We start from the raw sequence: 27,874 nt of genomic DNA on the forward strand, positions 1-27,874 counted from the left end.
TGGTGAAAGGTTGAAAAGTTCAAGGGTCCCGAATACTTTCACAGGGCACTGTAGCTCAAATACTTAAAAGGTCTTGTAAGTGGCTCTTGTTAGCACACTTCTGCTCACAATTTTGAGACATCAGTATAGTGGTTTCATTTCCTGACAGTCCATTTACATCCAGGCTTGTGCTAGTTAGTGTGCTGCTTTCACATAATGGTGAGAGGGTATCAGAAAATATTGAAATATGGTAACAACTCGTTATCAAACTCGCTTACGTGGCCATCCCAAAGCCAATCCACAATCCATTAAGTGGTTACATAGAACGGACACAAGAAACAGTTAAAAATGTTCTCAAAGATACACAAATATTCCCATGTAAGTGAATAAATTATATATTTTGTGGTCGATTTAGCACAGGCTCGACGGTTTATGGAATATGGCACAGTGAGGCCACCGAACCCCCCCTCAACGCTATCCCCCCAACCCTGCCACCCCTTGTACAATCCAAAAAAAGCATTATGAAGTTGAAGTAGCACAGTAAACAGTACAAAAGGTGCTTAAAGATATACAAATATTCACACCTGAAGTTAAACGCTGTATTTAGCAATCGATTAAGTATTGGCAGTCTCGTCGTCACATATGAAAATCCGAGGTGCATTGAAGAACGCCCCGAAGCCTCGAAAAAAAAGCTCCTCACCACTCAAAAATTAGAAATAGTCTACAAAGGAAAATTAACGAAATTAAAAAAGAGAACTAAAACACACCAATCATCATCCATGTCTTCTGTTTATTGTAATTCTAAAAACACAAAAATACACACGCATGCACATACACAAAGCAAGATTTTGTGTAAGTGACAGTGAGTAATGTATAACAGTATTGCAATGCATTACTAAAAATGTGCCAGCAGTAAACTTTTTTTAAACAAAACAACAAAAGGAAAGCATTAGAATTTTTCCAAACAAAGTAAAAACATTTCTTGTTCATGTTCAATTATAAGTATGTATTATTTGTAAAGGTAGTCATCAATGAAAAATTTGACATGAGGCATGCATTTCTGGATGTATTTCCACTTCTAATTTCAATATGGATTGTCTTGACTGAAACTTTGTTCATCCTCCATGTAAATCCTGCTTTTAACAATAGTTATCTTGTATGACAACTGTTGAAATATTCTTCCAATTTTTCTTCCTATCTCGGCAAGAGGAGTTTATTCCTCCCTGTTCTCAGTGATGCTGCAACCACTTTTATGTTTCTTCCACACAACAGAAGCGTGGGCCTCAGACAACTCATGGAACAATTCAAAATGTAGGTCCTCCTCTGAGCCTCGTCAAAACAAGAATGAGAGGCACTCATAACTTTCTGTCTTGTTTCCTCTCTGGTCACAGCATCTAGATTAACCTTGGATAGACAAGACAAGATATGGTAAGAAAATGAAAGTATTTAGAAGGATTATCAATAATTCTTAGTGTAAAATAATGCAATATACAAATGAAAAAAGTAAAATGTAGTCATAATAATATGAGTAGTTAACCCTCATTCGCTGCGGTGGATACATTCCAGAAAACCCTTACAAAAAATGAAGAATCATTATTTATTGTATTGATTGTTTCATAGATACAATTCATTGCAAATATGTGCTACTTTAGAGGTGCAGGTATTTTATTTGTCCTTGGGTTGACCATCCACACATTCTAAAGGAGTACATGCCTAGTTTTAGTGAGTGAGATCTGCTTGGGGATGTAGACGACAGGCCTTGCTGACATGGTATCAACAAACGATTTCCTCCCTGAGGTATTGGCAGCGTTCACACTAACAGTTCCCCCAATGTAACCACAAAAAAGCATTCTGGGAAGCCAGAATTCATTGCAATCATGTTTGTAACTCCAGTACAGTAGTAATCAAAGTAAAAATTGTCTTTTATTTGCATTCCTTCATATCTATATTTTTATGACGTCTGCATCAGATATTCATCAGGCCTAGGTTGGTATTTGTGACTTTTTTTTATTATCATAAAACTCTTACTGTGGTTTCTGCTTAAATGCTGGTGGTGTTTTTCGTACCCTCAAGCATTTTGTAGACTAACCAAATGTCTGAGTTGAGATTCCCCCCCAGCAAAGATTAAGATTTGATCTTATGTACGTCATTAATACCACATTAAAATCATATCGGAGATGAAGCCAGATGTATCAGCGATGTGCAAGTGTGCAATGGACTGACCTATTAAAAAATGAGAAAAATCCACCATGCATTGAATCTGCAATAGGCAACTGTAAAATCATGAGGAATTATGGTATTGGAATAATGGGCAAAGACTGAAGATATATTGGCGGTACGGTGAATCAGCTGGTAAACTGTTGGCCTCACAGTTCTGAGGTCCCGGGTTCAATCCCGGACCCGCCTGTGTGGAGTTTGCATGTTCTCCCCGTGTCTGCGTGTGTTTTCTCCGGGCACTCCGGTTTCCTCCCACATGCCAAAAACATGCAATATTAATTGAACACTCTAAATTGCCCCTAGGTGTGGTTGTGATTGTGGTTGTTTGTCTCAATGTGCCCTGTGATTGGCTAGCAACCAGTTTAGGGTGTACATCGCCTCCTGCCCATTGACAGCTGGGATAGGCTCCAGCACTCCCCGCAACCCTGGTGAGGATAAACGGCAAACAAAATGGATGGATGGATGAAGATATATTTGTACCATAAAGCTAACAACACCATTGAAAGCTATCATGTTATTTTTTTGAGTGAATACATACAGTAAATTAAGATAAAAGTTGGAGTTAATGAAGATCTTTTTAATCATTACCTACCTCATTTGGAGAGTCTACTGCCACATATTGCTGGAAGATGAACTTTGCTTTCTTCTCCAACTTGCAAGTTGAAGTGTTCTTGAAGTCCTCACATGCAACCCAGAATTGCATGCTCTCTTGGCTGAAGTCTGACCTCAGGAAGCTCGTAAACACATTTCGACCCACTAAAAAATAGATGAAATACATAATGCTCTTTAAATAGTCAAAAGATGTTGCAAATCCATATCAGAATCAGCTTTATAGGCCAAGTTTGTAAAAACACACAGGGATTTTTTTTCCCTGCCCTGGTACTACATTCATTCAGAACAAAGAACAAAGAAACAACATAGCAACAAGAACAAAGAACAAGAGACATTTCAGTCTATAGGTGCTATTCCTTATAAGACGTAAAACCTTCTTCATTTAGGACAGGGAAGAGCTAAGTGTGTCAATGTCCCACATTGTGTTAAGCTTGTACAGAGTGCCTTTACCCATTCACGGTTCCCGTTAAAGACCAGTGCAATGTCAATTGTGCAAAGGGGTTTAAATTGTTAAAGTTTAAAGTGATGAATCGTGCGGTCTAAAAAAATATTTAAAAAATATATCTATATATTACTAATACTAATATTTATTGGACCAGCAGTATGCTAAGGTGTGTCCCAACAATAGGACAAGGGAGAAAATAGTAAATTTGCTCATCAAGAATTTAATGACTTAGTTGCCAGAGGGAAAAAAACTGCTCAAATGCCTGCTACTTTTGACTTTCATTGATCTGTACCGCGTTCCCGGCGGAAGGAGCTGGAACAGCAGGGCCAGGATGTGGAGGATCCGAAAGGATCCTGTCTGATCTAGACCTGGTTCGCGTTGCGTGCAAGTCCTCAATAGTGGGTAGCATGGTGCCAACCATCTGTTCAGCGGTTTTATTGTATATGTATATGCATATCTAACATAGGTATAAAAACCTACATTAACATAACACTATTTTGTATGTTGACGCTTTCTAGAGAACCTCAATTGCTACAGTTTGTGACTCAGGTAATAATTTACCAAATAAAATAGCCTGACGGAATAAAGACAGATCAAGTATCATATGTCACAAACCAATTATGTTAATTCAGATAATGTTGATGCCAAGTGTGACCATCAAATAGCATGCATATAAAATGTCTTCATCCACTTGTGGCTCTTATTAACACCGACCCCCTAAAGAAGTTCATCTGTTCTAGTATGGAAAACATGAAAAGAAAACTTTTCAGGAAGGCTGCCAAAAGCCCAACAGCAATAGTGAAGGAGCTGCAGCAATTTCAGGCAAGGACTGTTTGGTTAGTGTATTTGACAACAATCTCCCGTCTTCATACAGTACGTCCAACAAATGGAGTACTGTGACAAGACAGAAACCTTATTTGTCCATAGAAAAACATCCAAGCCTGGCTACGTTTTGCAAACCACCCTTGAAACTCAGTGTCAGTCAGGACAGTCAGGACCTTAAGTTGAAGAGAGATTCAAGTTGGAAAGAATTGTGAACAGTTTCAAAAACGAATCAGTGAAAACCTTCAGGCTTTGACAAGAAAGCAAACGAATGTCAAGAAAAAATCCTGGGTTCATCTGAGGCACTTGAAATGGTGGCATGTGTGCTAAAACCATTTATCATAAACATGATTGAGATTGGGTAGTTCTCAACACAGCCACTTCTCCGGTTATAAGAGGATGTATACATTACTGAAACTACTTTATCTCATTTATTAATTTTTAATTTACCTGTAGAAAATATATGCTTTTTTTCAGTGATTGTAAAGTTACAGGTTACATAAGTGATGGAAAAATTTGTGAGAATATTAATCCTGGTCTTTTTTATATGACAAAAATGTTGCAGTTGCACAGGGGTGTGTACACATTTTATGTCCAGTCAGAAAGACTTGGAAAAATTGTCATGACATTCAGTTTCAGTGAATGAGGTCATGGGAGGAGCAGGTCAGATGCTAACTAGTTACCCTGAGGCCATTGCTCCTCCACAGACATGCACACACACACACGCATATGATAGCTGTTTGGCACTGGTGACAAAGCCCTGAGGGACCATCTGGTAGTGCACTGTGACACGTAGCAGAAAAGCGGAGCTTGAGAATGTACTGTATGGACTGGTCCCTTTCCGATGTTTGAGTTTTCGGGCTAAGTCTTCCAAAATTTTGATTTAAATCCAGACCATTATATCCAACAAAAATGATGGTATTTAAAACAGTAATATCTAATAATTAGATAAGGTCTACAAGTAGCTATCAGTAAAACAGTTGCTATGTTATGTACATCTTTTTAAAAGAAATGTACAATTCATGTGGGGGTTTTTTCACACTCGCTTTCACTGTTTATCACAAAGCTGAATGATTCCTTCCATTTCTCCACATCTGCACCAGTTGGCACCCTAAGACAGTTGGGTTTTTATTTTTATTAAAGTAAAGACTTTTCAAATAGTACATTGTAAAAACAACATTTTTGTTATTATTATTATGACTATTAAAAACATTTTGTCTGTTCTGAAAATAATGCACTTCTTACTGTCCAGAACCAAACATCTTCCCTAGTTTGCTGACATGTTTTTTTTTTGCTTCTAAAACGAGTTCAGCTAACAAAATTCCTGCACTGAATCAGCAATCAATAATTGTTCTTTTAGAATTTCTGAATGCTTGTAACTAAAAAGGAACAACTGGATTGAGAGGTACCCTCAGCATAAAAAGTTGGATGTTCTGGAGACAAGGTTCAAGAGAGCAGACCTCAATGTTTTGGACATGTCCAGAGGCGAGATAGTGAGTATTTTGATAGAAGGGTGCTGAGGATGGAGCTGCCAGGCAAAAGAGTGAGAGGAAGACCAAAGAAAAGGTTGATGGATGTTGCACGAGATAGGCTTAAATGGAAAAAGATGACACGCTGTGGCGACCCATAACGAAACAATCTGAAAGGAAAAGAAGAAGAAGAAGCTTGGGGGTAGCAAGTAAGTTAAAAAATATGAGAACCAGTACGAAGTATGTTCTTTCGAAAATTTTAATCATTACAAGAACCAACCCAAATTATAAAAATGTTACTATTATGATTGAAAGTATGGTGACTAAAAAATCTTTGCCTTAAATTTGTGCGTTTCTGCACATTTGTGCAATACGGGCAGCACAGTGGGGCAACGGATGAGAGTGTTGGTCTCACAGTTCTGAGCACCTGGGTTCAAATCTTTCAAATTAAATTAAATAAATACATATTAAATAATTAAATTATCAATAATTAAATAAAATAAATTAATTAAATCTTTCAAATTCAAATCCACCCGCCTGTGTAGAGTTTGTATGTTTTCCCTGTGCCTGTGTGGGTTTTTGCCAGGCAGTCCAGTTTCCTCCCTCATCCCCAAATCATGCAGCTTTAATTCGACACTCTAGATTACACTCAGGTGTGATTGTGAGTGTGGTTGTTTTTCTCTATGTGCACTGCTATTGGCTGGCAACCAATTCAGATTGTACCCTGCCTCTTGCCGGTTGACAGCTGGGATAGGCTCCAGTACTCCCCGCAACCCTCGTGAGGAGAAGCGGCTAAGAAAATGGATGGATATATATATATATATATATATATATATATATATATCAAGTTCTTCATCACAAGACATGACACTAAAGTCCAATCCAGAGACAGATGTTTGCCATGTAGGTTTCTGCTGACTCAGGATTTAACAGCAATTTGTCACTGAAGCATTGATCGAGTCACTCTTGGCATTTCACTTGTTGAATTTTAATCTTAGCTGCTCATATACTAACAAGTCCATTTGCGGAAGTTTCATTTATTTTGAACATTTTTCTCTGCAGGGTACGACTACATGCAGCAATATTAGTGACTTCATTGTGTACCTTCAATTTCTTTTAACTCAAATCAAAAGCTGAATGAATAAATGTTGTTCTGACCTTTCTGCAGTTTCTTCATTCTTTTCCTCTGTCTGCTTCAGGTTCACTTCCTGTTACTCTTGCCTCTGGAGCAAGATGTTTATTTTGTGCTTGATGTCTTTGGCACTGTAGAGAAGAACAGGAGTGAAGTTTATTTTTTTTTAATGGATATCTTCTTAGAACATGATGTAAATTGATAAAGAAAATGCCTCTTCCCCATTACTGTCTTTTTAGCTGCTCAAAATTCCCAAAATAATGTTCATGCAAAATTATGAGACAATAAATCAATAAAATCTGGAATTTTAGCTGTAATGTGAAATCAGCTAGATCAGCTTACCTTTTCAGGCATGTTGGTGGAAGTGTTGCAAGTCCTTTACACATCTTGTCACAGATTCCAAGTGTTCACTGTTTTCCTTTTTCATAACAGTATAACAACAATGAGGTGGCTAGAACCATCTTGCCTTCAGTTAAACATAGCAGGCAGCAGTTGTCTCCACCCCTACGAGTGCACACTGACACATTTGCAAAAATCACACCAGACTCAGGGGGAGAGCAATGGAGGAGAAACTTACATAGTTGTTTTAGTTGCTAATCAGTATCGTTAATTCTAACAAGTCAGCTATTATGTAAGACTAGAATTGATAGTCAGAGATGTATCCCAACAGACATCCTTTTTTAAACTTTTACTCTATACATCCATTTTCTTTGCCACTTATCCTCAAAAGGGTCACGAGAGGGCTGTGGAGCCTATCCCAGCTGTCAACGGGCAGGATTCCCTGAACACCCTGAATGCTGAACTGGTTGCCAGCAAATTATAGGCAACATGGAGACAGACAACAGTCGGACTCACAATCACAGCCTGGCCCAATCCAAAGATCCGTGCAGGGCGCCAAAGCCACACCTACTTAGATACTGTTGTTAAGCACCCTAAGCTACCGATCAAAATGGCGGACACAGTGCGGCCAAAGCATGTTATGAGCGATTCATTAGAGCGAATTATCCATAGTATTTCTGTTTCCTTTCTGATCATGGTATCAGAAATATCGACAAAGAATGTACAGAAAGGCCTGAATTACTTTCAACACGGATATATTCATAATGTCAAGGTTTCCCAAACGGGAAAGCTAGTTAAAGTTTCTGCAATGTATTGGCTGTACATCCATGCGAAAGAAACAACCACCTCATAAACTAATGTTGGACATCGATTGCGATGAGATTTCTGATGCTTATTGCTCATGCAAAGCAGGGTAAGTTTTCATTTTTACTCTACATAAACAAGTTGATTTGAAATGATATCTACGTTCATAGTGAATGAATAATTTACATAAATTATGGCAGTATGCGTGTCATCTATCGGTCTGAACCTACGTACTGTACACGTAAATGTAGGCCCAAAATATTTGTAGTCACGTGATGTGTTTAATCATGGATAAGAACCCTTGAGAGCAGAGCTGAGATGCAGCTGGAAGCTTTGAGTTTCGCTTGGCTCAGGTAAAGCGTCCTCCTTCCTCTATAGGTGTTACACCAACTAATTGAATAACTTACCTTGGAACAAACGGTTTTGTGCTGATCTATCTTCGATACATTCAGATGGTCGTGAGGTCGGCCACGAGCCTCAATCCACCATTTGCATTCATCTACATTACACTTTGGGGTGGGAATGTGCACTAGATATCCTCCCAGTAATCTCTCTGGATAGCGCTGGTCTCCATTACACGTTCCCCAGCCACATCGAAGCTCCATATTTCCGAATCGGATAGAAGCAGGACTATACACACGCAATTCAGAGGCTTTAGGTAACCATGCACTCTCATTGTTTGTGGCTAAAGGGCAGCGGCTCTGGACAGCATGGGTGGAGTTCAGAAAATTACGCCCACTGATTGGTCAAAAGGGAGCTGTCAATCATTCTCACGGGTCCATGCATTTAGAGTCCCCAATGAATGGTTTGGGATGGGGGTGGAAACCGGAGTGCCCAGAGAAAACCCACACAGGGAAAGGGAGAAAATGCAAACTACATGTGGGGGGGGGGGGGGGAACTCCACATTGGGGTGGATCTGAACCCTGGTCTGCAGAACTGTGTGGCCAAGAATCTACAGCTGTGACACCCTGCTACCTTATTATGTATCCGTGTTCCAAAATTTGAGCAGTTGGAAAAAAGCTAAAGAATTCCAACACGGAAATTTTAATTTGAAACCTGAGCCCGGAAGGGGAACATTGGTACCCCTTCCCACGGGCTCACCACCTGTGAGAGGAGCCATAGGGGTCGGGTATGATGTGAGCTGGGCAGTGGCCAAAGGTGGGGACCTTTGTGATCCAACAGAAATTAGCTCTAGGGAAATGGAATATCACCTCTTTAGCAAGGAAGCTTCCCGAGTTGGTGCATGAGGTCAGGAATTTCCGACTAGATAAAGTCAGATTCGCCTCTACGCACCACTTGGAGTCTGGCACAACTCCCCTTGAGCGGGGTTAGATTCTGTTTCACTCTGGAGTTGCCCACGGTAAGAGACACCGAGCAATTTTGGGTATACTAATTGCCCCCCGGCTTAGGGCCTCCACATTGGGGTTTACACTGGTGGATGAGAAGGTAGCCTCCCTCCGCCTTCAGGTAGGGGGACGGGTCCTGACTGTTGTTTGTGCGAATGCACCAAACAGTAGTTCAGAGTACCCACTATTTTTTGGAGTCCTGAGAGGACTTGCTGGAGAGCGCCCCCTCTTGGGACTCCATCATTCTGCTGGGGACTTCAATGGCCACATGGGCAATGACAGTGAGACCTGTAAGGGCGTGATTGGGAAGAGCAGCCCCCCTGATCAGAACCCAAGTGGTGTTCTGTTACTGGACTTCTGTGCTCATCACGGATTGTCTATAACGAACACCATGTTCAGGCATAAGGGTGTCTACATGTCCGACTGGCACCAGGACACCCTAGGTCGCAGTTCGATGATTGACTTTGTGGTTGTGTCATCGGACTTACGACCGCATGTCTTGGACACTCGGGTGAAGAGAGGGGCGGAGCTGTCAACTGATTACCACCTGGTGGTGTCATGACCAGAACATGAGACTGAACGCAAAATGCACGACTCACAAGACCAGGTACAGTTCGGGAAGCATTTTTTTTTTTAGTTCAAGGTTGAAACACAGGCAGGCAGTCCAAAGAAGCAGCAGTACCAAAATCAGCAGGCGTGAAGCCAGGTTCGTTAACGAGGCAGGGTTCGGTACACAGAGTAGCAAGGACATGGGGAGAGGGTGTCACGACCCATTGGAACGAAGGTAGGAAGGGGGTGCTCGAAGGGGGCATGAACCTCAACGATCTGGCAGAGGACCAGTCGTCACTGGGTCCCTTAAGTACCGGGCGTAATCAGCCAAAACAAGGTGCAGGTGTGTGCTGACTAATTGGCTGACCACGCCCAGCCTGGGCAGGATGCCAGGAGCATGACACGAACTGGCAAATGGCAGTGACAAAACTCCAACTTAAATACTTGGTCTAATTACAGTGCCTAATGCGAGACATCTGACAGGCATCAGAGGTGTTACCTACCAGAGCAGTGGCCTGGCCACAGCCAGTGACTGCCGCGGGTCAGTCGACGCTGAGACGTGGACATGAGGTGGCCATGGATCTGTCCCCAATTAGATGTGGCCACGCCCAGCCTGGGCAGTATGCCAGGAGCATGACAGTGCCCCCCTCTAAGGCACGGCTCCCAGGCGTGCCTAAACAAAAGAAACGGACAAAAATCAACAAATCCAGGGGCGGGTGGAAGGGGGTCCGGAGGCGGGCACCCCCCAACCTATGGCCACCAAACGTGAGGCGTCTAGGTGGACGGGTCAGGAGGACGACGCGGACGCCAAGCACCAGGATCCCCATGGGGCGATTCGGGTGGACGACCTTGGTAAGGAACCCAACGGTGAAGCAGGAACCACAACAAGGCATGCAAGCGCTCCGGACGAAGGCCTCCCAAGCTGTGGTAGCAAGGCAACCAGGGATTGGTCGCCGCCGAGGCTCGGTCACAAGGCAGCCAGGGATCAGTCGCTGCCGAGGCGAGGTCCGGAAGTGGCCGAAGCTCGGTGGTCGTCGTGGCATGGTTCTCAGATGACCGTGGACTGGTCGCCATTGAAGCAGGAGAGGAAGGTGCCAGCCACCGAGACTGGGGTGCCAGGAGGCCGTATACCTGTCACTGTCGAGACAGGAGCATGGAGCGGCCTCGGGCTGGTCGCCGCCAGGACTCCTGGACCGGAACTTGAGGCAAGTGGGGACCCGTCCACACCCCCCGGACAGCAACGTGAGGCGCCATCCCCACCTCCTCGTGGACGGCAACGTGAGGCGACGGCGACATCACCACCTCCTCTTGGACGGGAACGTGACCACTGAGCTACAGGGCCTATTCTAATTCTAATTCTAACTCTGCTGGTAAGTGACATAAAATCACAGTTGGGCAGTAATAAGTTACATCTTTCCTATTACAGTTACTCAAGTAATATTTTAAAGTAGTACTTTAAAATAGGACTTGTCAGAGTAGTTTTACAGAACCATTCTTTTTACTTTTTTCAAAGTATTTATGTTCAAAATAAATGGTACTTTTACTGTGTTTCTATAATCTACATGTTGCACTCTACTTTCATTTATCAATAATTGTGTGCACAATCTATTTTGATGCTGTTGGGTGGGTGAATGGATGGATGGAAAATATTCATACAATTAGAATGGAACAACAACTATAATACTGCAATACTAGTTCAGTTTCTGAGTCCCTGGTGTAAACAACAAAGGATGCAGCCAAATGTATTTCAATAAATACAACTTTTCTTTACACTATCTTTTCAGTGTTAACTTAAACATATACGGTACATAAGGTGTTGCTCAGAAAAACGATACACATTAGAAAGCATCCGAGCACCAGCAAGAAAATAAGGGACTTTTCCATACATGACCTCAAATGGACATCTTAAACATTTTTGTCCTCTTAGATACTGTCTGAAACCATCTCAAATTTCTATTTGCAAGTGACCTCAGTGTTTATGGTTTGTTGGAAACACATGTACATGCAGGGTGGTCAAAGTTTTTTTTTTTTTTTAAAGGAGTAATGCATTCAAGAGCAAGCATTATAGTTGTTTGGACATTATCAGAATTATTTTCTTCTGGACACCAAAAGCAAACTGGAACACTGATTAAAAACAAATGAGTAGATTTAGTGATTTCGACAGCTTTGATAAATGTGCCTGCTCCTTATGAAGCATTGGTCATAGTTGGATGACAGTGGAGGCAAGTGGGTTGGAAGTCCTAACGTCGAAAAAGTGAATACATACATATGATTATATAATTTCTGTCGCCCCCCCCCCCCCCACACACACACACACACCCCTCTCCTCCCATGATATGGTAAAGTGTTTTTTTTGTGGGGGAGTGAATGGACTTTCTATGTTTATCAATGCACTACTTTGAAATACAGTGCTCAGCAAGTGACTTAGCGAAAGTAATATAAAAATGAATACGTATACAGTTGCCTATACTACTTTTTCATATGTGTATGACGTAGGACCTGTACGAACATACTGGTATTTATGAACTTTACATCATTCACACGGTTTGGCACAGTGACTAAGAAAGGATATTAAAATTTACACGTAGGTGGAAATGAAATCTTAGTGGTTTATTCTCATGAAGGTCACGGGGAGTGCTGGAGTCTATCCCAGCTGTCATCGGGCAGGAGGCGAGGTACACCCTGAACTGATTGCCAACCAATCGCAGGGCACATAGAAACAAACAACTGCACGCACAATCACACCTAGGGGCAATTTAGGCTGTCCAATTAATGTTGCATGTTTTTGGGATGTGGGAAGAAATCGGAGTCCCCGGAAAAAACCCATGCAGGCAGGGGGAGAATATGCAAACTCCACGCAGAAGTGTCCAGGATGGAACCCAGGACCTCAGAACTGTGAGGCCAACACTTTTCAGCTCCGCCACCGAGCCACCTGAAATCCATCTACTCAATCTTGTTTTTGTCCTGCTTTAGCTACATTGGGCTATAGTTGAGCTGGCACAGTGGAATGGTTGCCATCAGAAAAATCCCAAAACACATTTATATTTTAAACACGTCTCCCATCATGTTGCTTTGGTGTCCTACGGTGAAAACAAACGAACTGACTCAATTGACCCTTGCATACATTATTTAGATCTCATTTCTGTCTGCAAACCCTGTGGCTGAATTAGTAGTGTGTGATCATTAAATTGACTACAGTTGGGATTCGTTTTTCCTAGCCTTTGTTCTAAAATATACTGTGTATGTCATGTGGCCTGCGAGACCATAGTAAATGTGTATTGGAGCGCTCATACCGGTATACTGTATACCAGGAGCACATGCACTGGTAATACTGTACAACAAATTGTAGAATGTTTTGCCACTGTGTTGGGGTGTCAGTCAAAGTGGCCCCTGCTTTTCTGTTGCAATCATTCGCAACCATGCCACCAGTCTCACTGGGAAAAATGTACACCAACAAATTGGGAAAATGAAAGACAGAAAACGAGCTTTCAAAGACAAGGACAGACAAGTTGGTCTTGTCTGCAGAGTAAATCTGGGTGTCACAAAAATTATATGTGTAACAAACATGGTATGAATGAATGTTTTCTTTCCACCCTGTTTCTGCTCCAAGAAAGGAACTATTAATTGTTTTCATGTAAGAACATTATTTTTTAGTGGATTGTTTGGTTGTTGGCTTTTGAAAAAGAACTTTCCATTTAAAAAAAATGTATCATGTGCGTAGAATATTAAAACTTTCTTATTCCTGTTACAGAGAAACTCAAGCTTGTTTTCATTTCCAATTTAACATTATCTAGAGTATCTGCACAGAAGAGCTCACAAGCACAATCAGTCATGTTTCAATAAATGTTTGGCCTGTATGTATTAAATTTTGGCCCACTGTGAATTTAACATTTTGGCACAAATAGCTTTTTCTGTGCTACTAATGTAAATGTATCATTTCATCAAAACATACTGTACCTTAATTTGAAGCACTTCACTTCCTTTTTGTGACATGTTTCTGAAAAGAAGTCATTAAAATGAAAGATTTTTGCAGATAATCAATTATTGTCCTTGTGGTTCTGTCTGTCTTCCATAATCCACGACAGCAGAGTAAAAAATAGAAGTATTGACGGGCATTTGAGTCCCTATGGAAAAAAATTCCATTGTGTGCCCTACCACTTTCAGTGCTGCAAATGTCATAAGGTCCTTGTCAGTCATGACTCTTAGAGCTTTCATCATATTTCACCACCTTACGGCACAGAGGGTCTAAAGAGCGAAATCTGACACCAGTGGGTAAACTCAAAGAGTTGGGGAAATCTCTGTGGCCAGCCAACAAACACAATCGGGCATAATTTAGTTTTCATTTGGACCTTGCTTTGGTGGCATGGTGGCACAGCTGTAAAGCGTTGGCCTCACAGTTCTGAGGACCGGGCTCCAACCCAGCCCCACCTGTGTGGAGTTTGCATGTTCTCCCCGTGCCTGCGTGTGTTTTGTCTGGGCACTCCGGTTTCCTCCCACATCCCCAAAAACATACATTAATTGGATACTCTAAATTGCCCCTAGGTGTGATTGTGAGTGCGACTGTTGTCCGTTTCGAATGTTCCCTGCGATTGAATGGCAACCAGTTCAGGGTGTGCCTAGCCACCTGCCTGACGACAGCTGGCATTGGGTCCAGCACTCCTTTGAGGATAAGTGGCTAAGAAAATGGATGGATGGATGGAGGGATGGATGGATGGATGGATGGACTTTGCTTGTTTAATGTGGGTCATTGTGAATAACCAAGGGCCAGTTGTTCAAAAGTGAAATATGGATCAAAATTATCCAGATTTTTCAATCCGTTTTTTTTTCTATCCAGGAACATGTAATCTATTTTACTTTTAACCAATTAAGTTAGATCTAGATCACCAAATCCAGAAGATGAGTAATCTTAGTTTGACTACACATCACATTGAAGGGTATTCGGTGTGTAAAATAAAACTAGTATAGCCAGCCTGTAATCTCTCAACGTGCATTTATTTGAATAAAAAGCACAGAGAATACAAATAGAGTATTATTTTCAATACCTTTTGCCAGCCCAAATGCTTCAAATGAAAAAATATAGGTCTGCTGTTGAGCATTCTTCACAGCCAATTTTCCTTCCAATATTCCTTGCAAGTGGAACCCTACCAAGTGTGCAGCATATATTTAGTTGTACAGTCCTATACAATTTTGCTACAAAGCGGAAAGTGATGAACTGTGATGCACCAGAGGTGTCTGAAACATACTGCTGACTTTCAGAATGAGAGCGTGATTGGAAATGCAGTATGGCATGCTATTGTCAAATTATTATTGAGCAATGATTTTTGGGGCGCCACGGTGTGTCAGCTCCAAAGCATTGGCCTCACAGTTTTGAGGTCCCAGGTTCAATCCCGGACCGCCTGTGTGGAGTTTGCATGTTCTCGCCGTGCCTGCGTGGGTTTCTCATTGTACTCCGGTTTCCTCCCACATCCCAAATAAATGCATTTGTTGGAGACTCCAAATTGCCTCTAGGTATGATTGTGAGTGCGGCCGTTTTTCACAATGTGCCCAGCGATTGGCTGGCAACCAATTCAGGGCATACCCCACCTCCTGCCCGTTGACAGCTGGGATAGGCTCCAGCACTCCTTGCAACACTTGTGAGAATAAGCAGCAAAGAAAATGGATGGATGCATGGATGGATGATTTTTGGATGAATCTAGAAGTAGTGAGTTTCTAATAGAAGTTAATTGAATGCTTTGATTTTTCTAAATTATTTGAGGAATATTTTATAATTTCAACTTCAGTCTATTATTTCAACAGTCTGGTTTTTAAAAATTGAGTTCTCCACTACCGTATGTAAGTTGCAAGTCTCGTGTAGAGCTATCCTTGTCACAGCGAGTGTGTGCCCTTTTGTTTGTTCATTTCAAGTCAAGTGTCTTTGTTTCATCGGCATCGGACCTCGTTTCATGTTTATGTATCCTGTCTTTAGTCCAGTGATTTTGTGCCTCTACCTTCTTGGACTGCTTAAACCGCCCATGCCTCGGTGGCAACTGACCCGTTCCCGAGCCACACCCACGCATCATAGGCGTCCGACCTGCTGCCGAGCCACACCCACGATCCTCGGCCGCCCAATTACCACGTTCACGCCCCGGCGGTGACCCTTCCTCAGCCGCCTCACCTTCCTGTCCCGGCGATGACCCGTCCATGGTCGACTGTCTCGGTGGCGGTGACCCGTTCATGGCTGCCCATCTCAGTGGCGGTGACCCGTTCACGGCCGCCTTAAATTTTGTCCCGGTGGCGACCCGTCCACGGCCACCTCACAGTCGTGTTCCGGCAGCGACCCGTCCACGGCCGCCTCACATTCGTGTTCCGGTGGCGACCTGTCCACGGCCGCCTCAAGTTCCTGTTCCAGTAGCAACCCATCCACGGCCGCCTCACGTTCATGTTCTGGTGGCGACCCGTCCACGGCCGCCTCATGCTCCTGTTCCAGCGGCGACCCGTCCACAGCTGCCCCACCTACCTGTCTCAACGTCAACTGGCCCACGGCTGTCCTCACATTCCTGTGTTGATGGCGAGCGGCCCACACCCGCCTCACGTTCCTTTCTCGATGGCGACCAGCCCACGGCCACCTTCCATTCCTGTTTTGGCGGCGATTGGTCTCGGCCGCCTACCGCTCCTGCTTCAGCGGCAACCAGTCCACGACCGCCTCACGAACACGCCTTGGTGGCGACCGGACCACGGCCGCCTCATGACCATGCCTCGTTGGCGATCAGTCCACGGCCACCTCACAACCGCGCCTCGGCAGTGACCGATCCACAGCCGTCCGATGACCACATCTAATTAGGGACAGATCCATGGCCACCTCATGTCCACGTCTCAGCGTCGACCGACCCGCGGCAGTCACTGGCTGTGCCCAGGCCACTGCTCTGGTCGGTGACACCTCTGATGCCTGTCAGCTGTCTCGCATTAGGCACTGTAATTAGACCAAGCATTTAAGTTGGAGTTTTGTCACTGCCATTTGCCAGTTCGTGTCATGCTCCTGGCATCCTGCCCAGGCTGGTCGTGGCCAGCCAATTAGTCGGCACACACTCGCTCCTTGTTTCAGCTGATTACGCCCGGTACTTAAGGGACCCAGAGACGACTGGTCCTCCGCCAGCTGCCTGACTATGACTCAGATTACTTCGACTATGAGTCTCTTCGCCTGATCTTCAGTCCCGGTCAGTTTGCTTCACCTCCCCGCGTTTCCCGCACCCGTAGATCTTCGCCCGGTGGGTACAAGTACACCAATCCATTTGAGGGAAGCCGCTTGGCCATCTATCCAGGTCCTCTGCGCTGCAGCCAGAGGACACGCCCAGGCCGGGCGCTCTCTTGTGCCTCCCACTGCACGGCAAATAAGACACCGTCTTCGTACTCCCACTCCTTGCCGGCAACGGTGAAACCAGCAGACCCGCAGCTGGTGGTGAAGCTTCCAGCCCGGGGGGAGGAGGGGACGCCAAATCACAAGGTGTTCTGCCACGAAATGTGGGCGGAGATAGAGCGGCAGAGCGCCAAATTGTCGGCTCTCACAGTCCAGGTCCGGCAAGGATTAGAGAACCAGCCAAGCTACGCTGACATCGCAACTGCGACGGACTCGTCACTGACTTTTGCTCACGCGGAAGTGGCAACAGATCCGCTACCAAGCAAGCGATTTGGATTCTCATGTCAGGGCATCCATCGACTCCTCCCCCAGCCGAGCCCGTTGACGACTGGTCCTCCGCTAGATCGTTGAGCTTCATGCCCCATTCGAGCACCCCCGCAACATATCCGCTACAAAGCAAGGCTCATGTCGCTGTCACAACGGATCTGCTGCCGAGACACGCCCATGTTGCAGTTTCGACGGACTCGTTAATGAATTATGCCTACGCCGCGGTTTCAACGGACTCGTTTCTGACTCATGCTCACGCGACAGTTGGAAGGACACACACACGTGGCAGTTTCAACTGACTCTCTGCCACCCTGCCACACCCACATTGCTGTATTGCAACTGCAAGCTCACGTGACAGTGGGAACAGACCCGCCGCCTTGCCCTGCTCACATCGCGGTTTTGACAGACACTCTGGTGACCGATTCTCATGTCACGGCATCCATCGACTCCTCCCTCAGCTGAGCCCGTTGACGACTGGTCCTCCGCTAAATCGTTGAGGTTCATGCCCCATTCGAGCACCCCCGTATCTCTGATCATATTCCTGTGTGTACCGACCTTCGCCTGTTCTCCAACCGACCCCGTAAGCTTGACTCCCTTGATACTCCTGCCTGCTTTGATCGTTCTCCCGTGTACCGACTCCTGCCTGGCCGATGACCTGCTCTCTACGCCCAACGTCCCAACTACCGCTGCTGCTCCTGACTCCCTGCCCGATCCCCGACCATTGAATAATAAACGTTTTTCCCGAATTACCTCTGCGTCTCCCGAGTACTCCTGCATTTCGGTCCTACCTCCGTTCCAATGGGTCATGACAGTTCGTTGGGTTGCATTTACCACATGTTGGATTCTCCGCTACTGTACGTAAGTTGCAAGTCTAGTGTAGAGCTATCTTTGTCACATTGAGTCTGTGCCCTTTTGTTTGTTCACATCAAATCAAGTGTCTTGGTTTGTTTCATAGTCATCGGACCTCATTTCATGCTTTTGGATCCTGCCTTTAGTCTAATGATTTTGTGCCTCTGCCTTCTTGGACTACTTAAACCATGTACAGACCTATTTTGGAATAAAGCCACTCTGAACATTACGTAGCTGCTAAAGGAAATGAAATGTATAAAAGTAAATCAACAAGGCGATGTATTTGCAATACTGCTTAATGTGTGAAAGTCTGTGGATGAAAAGTTGCAGTGTGAGAATGTGGCAAGAAAGTGATTACAGCAGATAGCGTGCTAGAACGGAATGTTCTCGACGGGTGTTGGTGACCACAATCAGCAGGTGTGGGGCGACGCTTGACCTAGACCTAGAGGGAGACGGGAGCAACAAAACGTCAACAACCGCAGGCGGGAGGAGTCGGCCCACCATCCTGCGGACCAATAAAGACGAATGAGAGAGCGCTAAGGATAACTGCAGGAGACACATAACCAATAGTGAATTAGTAGATTGTACTTTTAAATTGTCCTGGGCAACTCGGATGTGGAGTACGTCGGCTGGAGGGAACAGAGACGTACAGGGTTGTATTGAGAGGGACCCGAGACCCAGGTGTTTGTTGAAGGAATAAATCCACTCGCGCGTGAAAACGCCGGCTTCTTGGTCCTTTCTTTGCAGAACGAGCGTGCAGATTGTTGGATGAGTGGCGGTCGGGTAAGGTCACAATTTGGAGTCAGATGATTAACGGACTTTTGTATTGATCTAAAAATAATATCCAACTCTGCCAAGTACTCCTGCATTTGGGTCTGCCCCTGTCCCGCTGGCCCTTGACAAAAGACAAGTATGTCTGGATAACTAAACATAATTTTACCAAACAGGAAAACAAAATCCCTTTTGTATTTACCTACACAAACAAAGTACCACAGGAAACAGCAACAAGATACAAAATGAGCAAAGCTAGGAGACTTGAGAATGGCACATAAGCAAAGTAGCAGCAATAGTAACATACAACCATAAAATACAACAATTAGCAAATTGCCAGGTATCTCTTGGTAGCTTCACCCACACCTCCAAGGCAACAGTGAAGGGGGAACGGAAAGGCATTACCAATCAGGCAACCAAAACAGAACATGACAAAATCACATTTTGTTTCTGAAAGCCACCCTCAAGCCACTTAACTGCTGTATCTGAATAATCCTGATCCCCAACCCCCACACCCCACCACACCAGTCCTCCCGCAACATATTTGATCAAGATTAAAAACGGGATTGGATTACTTGGTCTAATCTGATTTCAGGATCAATTATGAGGTTTGTAAATCCAATTTTCAAGAACTGATCCAATACATTATCAAAAAGGACCCATCTGATCAAAACTATTATTCTGGATCTTATTTCTCAATAGGATTAAATCTTCAAAAGAATTTATTTCAAATCAAGTTATGTGATCCTGAGCCTAGTCAAATTGGGATATGGTTATCATAGTCCAATCCTACTCAGAACCTTGCTCAAATGCTATTCTTGTATATTTCAAAAGTCCAAGATCGAGATGAGGATAGTTTGATGCTTATCATCAGGGTTATCCTACTCCTACAGGTGGATCGAGGTGGATATAGACAGGCGATACATTTCACAGTCTACTTAAACTGAATCTTAGGCTAGAATGATGGATAGCGCCATTTTCCAATTTTGACTTTTGTTTCCGTATGTACAAAAGAAATACCTGGATTGTAAGAATATCAACTATACATTTATCTACAATGTTTTTAGAAACAACTGTAGAAGATCACACTTAGTAATGTGAAATAAATATGGCTGTTCTGACCTAACCAATTGTTCCTTTCCTTTCAGCTTGACCCATTAGGGGTCGCCACAGCATGTCATCTTTTTCCATCTAAGCCTGTCTCATGCATCTTCATCCCTAACACCCACTGTCCTCATGTACTCCCTCAGAACATCCATCAAACTTTTCTTTGGTCTTCCTCTCGCTCCTTTGCTTGGCAGCTCCATCCTCAGCACCCTTCTACCAATATACTCACTCTCTCGGCTCTGGACAGGTCCAAACCATCGAAGTCTGTTCTCTCTAACCTTGTCTGCAAAACATCCAACTTTGGCTGTCCCTCTAATGAGCTCATTTTTAATCCTATCCAACCTGCTCACTCCAAGCGAGAACCTCAACATCTTCATTTCTGCCACCTCCAGTTCTGCTTCCTGTTGTTTCTTCAGTGCCACCGTCTCTAATTCGTACATCATGTCTGGCCTCCTCACTGTTTTATAAACTTTGCCCTTCATGCTAGCAGAGATTCTTTGGTCACATAGAACACCAGACACCTTCCGCCAACTGTTCCACCCCACTTGGACCCGTTTCTTCACTTCCTTCCCACACTCTCCATTGCTCATGTGAAAAGTTGTCAAAAAGTTCATTTGCAACATCAGGCATGAATGCTTTGGCATACTCCTCCATCTGTGAATGGCTGTCCAGTCTCACCAAAAACTGTAGAATTCCCCATCTTTTTTCCTTTGAGCGATTATTTGCACAATTAGTTGTTCCTACCTGCTCTGCGTTGGACCCTTCTGCGCCTGTGCTCATTGACTGCTACGGTGAACTCCGGCAACCTCACTAGGACAAACTGTCTCTGCTCATTTGCATTGCCTACTTGACAGAAATGACACTGTATGTCGTGATGAGCGCTCTGCAAACCATATGCAACATCAAAAGAGCCAGATATGGCTCACGAGCCATAGGTTCCTGACCCCTGAGGGGAGCTTGTGCTGAGATGTAAATGTGTTCCTGGGCTCTTTTATAATCATGTAAAAGTATTCGGAAAACTAAAATGGTGAAAAATTAACATCCACATAATGGAGCAGTTCTCAGTCTGCACATTTTAAACATTCATCCATCCATCCATTTTCTTAGCTGCTTATCCTCACATGGGTCACGGGAGTGCTTAATCCAATCCCAGCTGTCATAGAGCAGGAGTCAGGGTACACCCTGAACTATTGCCAGCCAATCACAGAGCAAACAGAGACGGACAACAGTCGCACTCACAATCACGGTTTGGGGCAATTTAGAGGATTCAATTAATGCACGTTTTGGGGATGTGGGAGGAAAATGGAGTGCAGGCATGGGGAGACCATGCAAACCCCGCACTTGCAGGGCCAGGTTTTGAACTGATCTTCAGACCTGGGAGGTCAACGCTCTATAGCCAGTTGTTCCATCCTGCTGCCACATTTTAAACAATCATCATCAAAACTAATGTATTTAAAAAGAAATCTCGGATTTTCCTTAACAGGGTTTTTAAATTCAGAGGCCGAATCTTAACTTGTACTATTAGTACAAGTGTTTTATAACAAGTACAAGAGTAAGTAAGTTCTATGTAAGTTATTTTACCACCTGTGCTGATCACCAGTTCCTTTGGGCCTTTGGGCAAGAAACTGAAGCCTCAGTTGCTAATCAATATGATGTGTTCCACTTTTCAGTTACCATTTAATTCGTTCCATGTGTTCTTCGTTAATCCAAACGGATTATTTAAGACACCCTTTATGTAACAGCCTGTTTGCTCAGAAATTGTGTTTGTGATCCAGGACAAGCCTGCACCATGATCGATTTAATAAAGTGGCGCCACCTAGTGTCATAAAATAATTAATGACACTGCCCCTGAATGACTGAAGCTGATCCATTTTTATGATTTGGAAACATTTAAGACAAGGCATATTCCTTTCAGAGGATACTGAGAAGCTCTCAAACTCTCTGTGTTTTGACTATTTTAATAATATATTGTGTAAAAACTGTAAATACTTGCTGATACCTTACAGCTCCCCAACATGGTACTCCTTTCACATTTCACAAACAAACGATAAAATAAGACATTTGTTTTACTGTTCTTCTGGTCATGTCCCCAGGTTCTTCACTTTAGTGACTTCAACCACCTCGAAGCCCTGTTCCAATTGAAAGCTTAATTATTTCCTTCCATCCATCCATCAATTTTCTGAGCTGCCTATCCTCACAAGGGTGATGGGAGTGCTGGAGCCTATCCCAGCTATCTTCAGGCAGGAGGTTGGGTACACCCTGAACTGGATGCCAGCCAATCACAGGGCACATAGAAACAACATTAGTGGTAAAAGTTAAAGCAGCTTTAATTTTTTGTACGTATAAATGTACTTTCTTAAGACCATTAGGCAACATTCACCCTTGTGTTAGTTCATGTAGGTCATAGGTCATCAAGATTACAAGTGTGTGTACCATGTACACTCAGGCTCAATCTGCTGTCTGTCCTTTCGACATTCAAGTCACAAGAAAGAAATGTGCTGCTTAGTCTCAGAAAGCTTTGTGTCAGCTTCCTTCTTTTGAGGCTTGATCTGACATGCAATCTGAAATGTAGAGTTTGGAGAAGGTGCTCTTGAAAACTCAGACATCTGGAGAAGTTTGCTGAAGATTAATACATGTACAGAAAATTAACGGAGAGTTGGATAAACCATTTGATTGCAACAATTGCCTCAAACACATTGTGCAGCAAATTATTAAGGATAATTTTGGTTTAAACTGTTTCATTGGTTTGTGCTTTAAAATAATTCTGTTGGACCACTTTTTTTAATTTTGTTTTCTTTTTTAGGATTATCATTTGCATGTTTGTTACTTCCATTATCTTTTTGTTTGTTTGTTTCAGTAATGACGTCCTCGACTTAAGTAAGCGAACTTGTTAATCATTGCCACACAAACGTTAAAAAAGAAATATCGATTTTTTTCATTGAACTGGAGGAAGTTTGAGGGTTAGGGCCATAGTTCAAAGACTGCTGAAATTCAACCAGATGCTGTTATTGTTATTCCACTCCTACCAGGCTCCTAATTGGAAAAAGCAATATAACTTCCTTCCATAAGAATACTGTTCTGATCATAAATTCAGAATTGCAATTCACTCAGATTTCAGTTTTTTATTATTATTATTATCAAGAAAAATAATTCTAGCTGTATGTAGATCATGTAAATCATAAACATCCAAGGAAGTCAAATCAGTGACAAACCCTTTGGCCGTGAATTTATAGTAGATGACATCTTATATCAAATGGTAAATGGGCATTATTTATTGTGCTAGACTCGCTTCCAAAAGTATTGGAATGATAAGCACAATTTATTTAATTTTGGTGTTGGGTTTTGGAACAGAACGTAACAAGAAACAACACTGAGACAGGAGAAGGGAAGTAACAGTTCAGGTTTTATTGCTTGGTACAGTATTTACAACAAATACAATTTTTGTATCTGCAAGAAAACATTTAAAGTGAGTAACTGTAATGGAACAGATAGATTAACAACTGTCTCGAAGTTCTGAGGTCGGGCATTTGAATAACCATGTTCTGTCGGTCCTGCATGGAGTGTACATGTTCAAATTGTAATGTGGATTTTCATGCATGCAAGATCCCACAAAATGGACTGACGATGGGACATATTCAGTGCTCGTACTCCAGTAAAACATCCATCCATCCATCCATCCATCCATTTTCTTTGCCGCTTATCCTCACAAGGGTCACGGGGAGTGTTGGAGCCTATCCCAGCCATCAACAGGCAAGAGGCGGGATACACCCTGAACTGGTTGCCAGTCAATCACAGGGCATACAGAGACAAACAGTCACACTCATAATCACACCATAAGGGGAATTTAGAGTGTCCAATTAATGTCGCTTGTTTTTGGGATCTTGGAGGAAACCAGAGTGCCCAGCGAAAACCCACGCAGCACGGGGAGAACATGCAAACTCCACACAGGCGGGGCCGGGATTGAACCCAGCTCCTCAGAACTGTGAGGCCAACACTTTAGCAGCTGATCCACCGTGCTGCCCTTGCAGTAAAACAATCTACTGCAATTTATATTTAAAAATGTTTATATACCGTGCTGCACGGTGGATCAGCTGGAAAGCGTTGGTCTCGCCTGTGTGGTGTTTGCATGTTCTCCCCGTGCCTACGTGGGTTTTCGCTGGGCACTCCGGTTTCCTCCAAGATCCCAAAAACAAGCAACATTAATTGGACACTCTAAATTCCCCTTATGGAGTGATTGTGAGTGAGACTGTTTGTCTCTGTATGCCCTGCATTTGGCTGCCACTGTTCCAATGGCTTGGCTGAACGAACCATTTGCCTAGCAAAAAATTGGCCCGGTAAAAATGCTCATGGAAAAGAGTGGAGTGAAATTTTTTTGGAGTTGGTCAAGGACTTGAATGAGAGGAGCAGGACTGAGAGGCTGTCCCTCTCAAAGAAATTAGATCAACGCCCCTTTGTCGCCCATGACGTTTGCAGAGTAAAGGAAGAAACAAGCATCCAGAAAGAGAAGTGTCCATTTCAAATGGGACAGCAAGTGTGGATTAAATCACATGGCTTATCTGACAAGCAGCCAGTGAAAGCCAAATACGACAATCCTGACATCGTAGAAGATGTGTTGGACAGAAACACAGTGCACCTCAAGGAGAGGGGGATCCAAGGGGTAGAGCAGCTTAAACCGATAGCAGTCGATTCGAAGAGAAGCCAAGGAGGAAACAAAAAATGAGTACAGGAATGGATTAAGTTGGTCATAGTAAAAGGAGTTGTTATCACAAGGAGGAGTTCGAGTGGAATAATGGCCGGAAGACCAATTAAACTTCTGAAGAATGCTAAAAGAGGATATTTATCCAAAGCAGTGGAGGGTTTGAGTTGGCTTGGAGCAAAAAAAGGCTGCGTCTCTTGCGGAGACGCTGGACCAAGGCTAACGAAGGACCCGGAACCAGCCAGGTTTGGACAACCTGCTTCCCAGCCTTGGAGGGTTTGGGTCCAGCTGAGGTACTTGATGCCTACGTATGTAAGAAATGCATCACTGAATATTTGCCCAGAATAAAGATTTATGCCCAATGGGACTTAAACCCAGGAGAAGATGCAGAACAAAAGAACTGTAAATATAGATGGGATGGGCAAATTTTATTACATTGTGTCCAATGTTGCAGAAAGGTCATGAAAGGAACATTAGTGAGAGCCGGTCAAGCTGAAGGATGACAGGTGACCAAGGCGGACAACCCAATATGCCGGTTGCGCCCCATTTTGGCTTACCCTGAAGAAATGAAAATAGACAAAGGGAGAATTGACATGGACAGAGGATGACCGCCCTCTAAAGTTAAAAGAACAATCAGTGGCAGTGGCAACTATGATACAAACAAATCCCCTCTCTACATCGAGAATGGAATTAACCAGGGAGATGTTAATTAGCTGCATTTTGGCCAGAGAAGACCTCCCAGTAATCACTTTACCCGAGGCTCCACACGAGCAATGATTGGGAGAAAGTGGCTTGTACATTCATCAAATGTTACTGGATGAAATCTCCAAAAAAAAGGAGTACAAAAGTAAAGTCGCAGCAATCCAGATGAGCCCAGGGAAGCTTCATCTTGTGTTCCCAACGACCGCAGTTATGATGGCCATGATACCCTATGAGGGAATATACTCCATAGGAATGGAATTATTGATGAATACATCTGAAGAAAGTAGAGAATACCATCAAAATTATAACACTACATGGGTATCAAACGAAAACATAAAATTACACTTTCTAGTGAATGGAGCAGTAAAGGAATTAGAAAAATTAGAAGAAGTGATTGAAATTACTTGGAACAGCTCATGCGATAGCGATGATGAATTGAGTTGTGTGAAGGAACTACTCAAAATCAGGGAAGGAAAGAAAAGTTGTCCTTCTCCTAACTGTAACGGTATGGGACATGTGAACCCTGAAAGAACAAGACATTGGTCTTTAAGGGGATGCTCTAATTTTGATTTTAAAAAATGGCCAAGCAATTATGGTAGCCACAAACTGAGGAAAATAGGACATTAAATAGAAAAAAGAAGAAAATCCTCAGGTGATGAAGATTGAGAACCCAAAAAGTCACGATGGCCTTTGTGACGACGGGCTGCGAAAAATGACTCCTCCCAAAAGAAGGAGGATCACAAATGAGATAAAACCAATAACCTGCAACCGGACGATGATATTGAAGAAAGGGAGGCAGAAAGACGACAAGAAGAATTTAAGGAACGGCTGTCTCGTCTGTGGAATAGACCAAGTGGCGCATCATCATCCCCTTCGACACAGAATTAAAGCTGAGAAGGAAGGACAAATGGCTGAACAAAGCAACGAGTTGAATACTCGTCTAAATAATTTGGAGAGACAAACGCGAGCCCTAACGCAGGCACTTGGACTAACATTAACGAATTTACAGACACTTCGAAATGACTATATACAAGTGTGAAGACTCACAGCACTTCAGACTTTTAGTAGACGAGTGGCCCCAGTATTGGATGAAATCCCATATTTTATGAATAGGGTGCAGGAACAGTTATTATATATAGGACGAAAATTGCAAGAGATATCGACACGTGTCAGCGAGCGATCACAGACCAGACCCGAGGATTGTAAACCCTCATGTTTGCAAAAAATGAACTAAGGCTACTCAGATTGGGCGACCTTTTGGAAAAAAATCCCAAAGGATTAACAAAGCATTTTGCTTTAAATAGTTTAATTATTGAAGCTTCCCCGTGATGAGTAAGGGTGGCACATACGTGCTAATAAATTAAGAACTGAATCAAGTTAGAACCACGAAAGTCACTGCCTTCTTTTCCAAAACAACAATAAGATTAAAGAAAAGACTAAGAATGGAAGATCGGATTCGTGATTTAGAATTAAGAGTTAGGATTGATGCAGAATTGAGAACTAGGATGGAAAATCGGATTCATGATTTAGGGACCTGTGTGGCTGTCATAAAAACGCGGGCGGCTTCTGTGTTGGAAGCATTGAGTAGGACACTGTTAGCACTACAAGGGATACAAGATGACCATTTATGATTGAGAGGTCACGTCTTAACATTGCACTCTACACGACAACAGGAAATTCCTTTTCTTGCCGAAATGGACAATTTTATGAAGGCGACGCAGGAAAAATTAACGTGTATGATAAACAGAGTGGACGCAATCTCGACAGCCACTGCTGAGAGGATGGAGGGATTATCAGAGGACTCTGGACCTTCGTGGTCTCAGGACAAAGAATAGAACCTTGAGAAAAAGGACAACCTTTTGATTTAACCAAATGACATTGACTTTTGGATTTTGAACGTAATCTACTTATTAAATACATCCCCTCCTACCCCTGAGAAAGCCGCACATAAGTTAATATATATACTAGATCTGATATGAGAAAAGTTAGAACTGCACCGTCTTAGCCCTCTGAAGGAAATTAAGATTGAAACAAAGAAGAAATGGATCTGGCTGACAACCTGGGGACCTGCTTAATTGAATTGGAGGAACAAGCGATGAATGTAGCCCATGGATTAAGGCTCATGTTCATGGGGGTACAGAAAATAAGAGAGGATCAAGACACGTTAAAGGGGTACTGTCATGAAATGGGTGATTTTTAGTATGTTATTAATGAGAAAACAGCCAATATTGGCCCATGCGTTTTTTCACCACAAAACATGATTTTGACATATACAGCTTTTTGTAACTCCCTTCATGAAAATCCTCTCAAGGGATTTGTTTGCAAGAAGAAGCAGGAAGTGACGTAAAGGACAGTGGCGCCCCCAAGTGGACTAA

At 43.3% G+C, this 27,874-nt stretch overlaps 1 pseudogene; it reads right to left on the reverse strand.

Moving 5' to 3' along the window:
* Positions 1-966: 966 nt before the first annotated feature.
* Positions 967-7,062, reverse strand: LOC133503954 (regulator of G-protein signaling 4-like; annotated as a pseudogene).
* Positions 7,063-27,874: the final 20,812 nt, after the last annotated feature.

The sequence above is a fragment of the Syngnathoides biaculeatus genome, chromosome 7 (assembly GCF_019802595.1).
Source record: "Syngnathoides biaculeatus isolate LvHL_M chromosome 7, ASM1980259v1, whole genome shotgun sequence".
NCBI classification, from domain to species: Eukaryota; Metazoa; Chordata; class Actinopteri; order Syngnathiformes; family Syngnathidae; genus Syngnathoides; species Syngnathoides biaculeatus.